Source organism: Penaeus monodon, chromosome 25 (genome assembly GCF_015228065.2).
Source record: "Penaeus monodon isolate SGIC_2016 chromosome 25, NSTDA_Pmon_1, whole genome shotgun sequence".
Classification (NCBI taxonomy): domain Eukaryota; kingdom Metazoa; phylum Arthropoda; class Malacostraca; order Decapoda; family Penaeidae; genus Penaeus; species Penaeus monodon.
The window spans coordinates 16,115,221-16,115,511 of NC_051410.1; positions in this window are offsets into that span (position 1 = coordinate 16,115,221).

The following is a 291-nucleotide window of genomic DNA, read 5'->3' on the forward strand; positions in this document are numbered from 1 at the left end:
CACACACACACATATATATATATATGACTGTATAAATCGAAAATGCTACACATTAGATAGGAAATGCAACTATATTAAAAAGCAAATCCCAGGGGCCGCTGTGAAATATAGAACATACTAGTTTAAAAAATCGCTGATAATGACACCCGGACGCACTATATACAATAGTCCCCTTAAATTCCAGCGTGACCTGCGGGAGAGTGGGCGGCACGAAGACGTTCCGGCAAGAGGCGATGGCGAAAGGAACCTCGGCCGCCGGGCAGATGTTCCGGCGTCTCGCTCTGGCGCTCA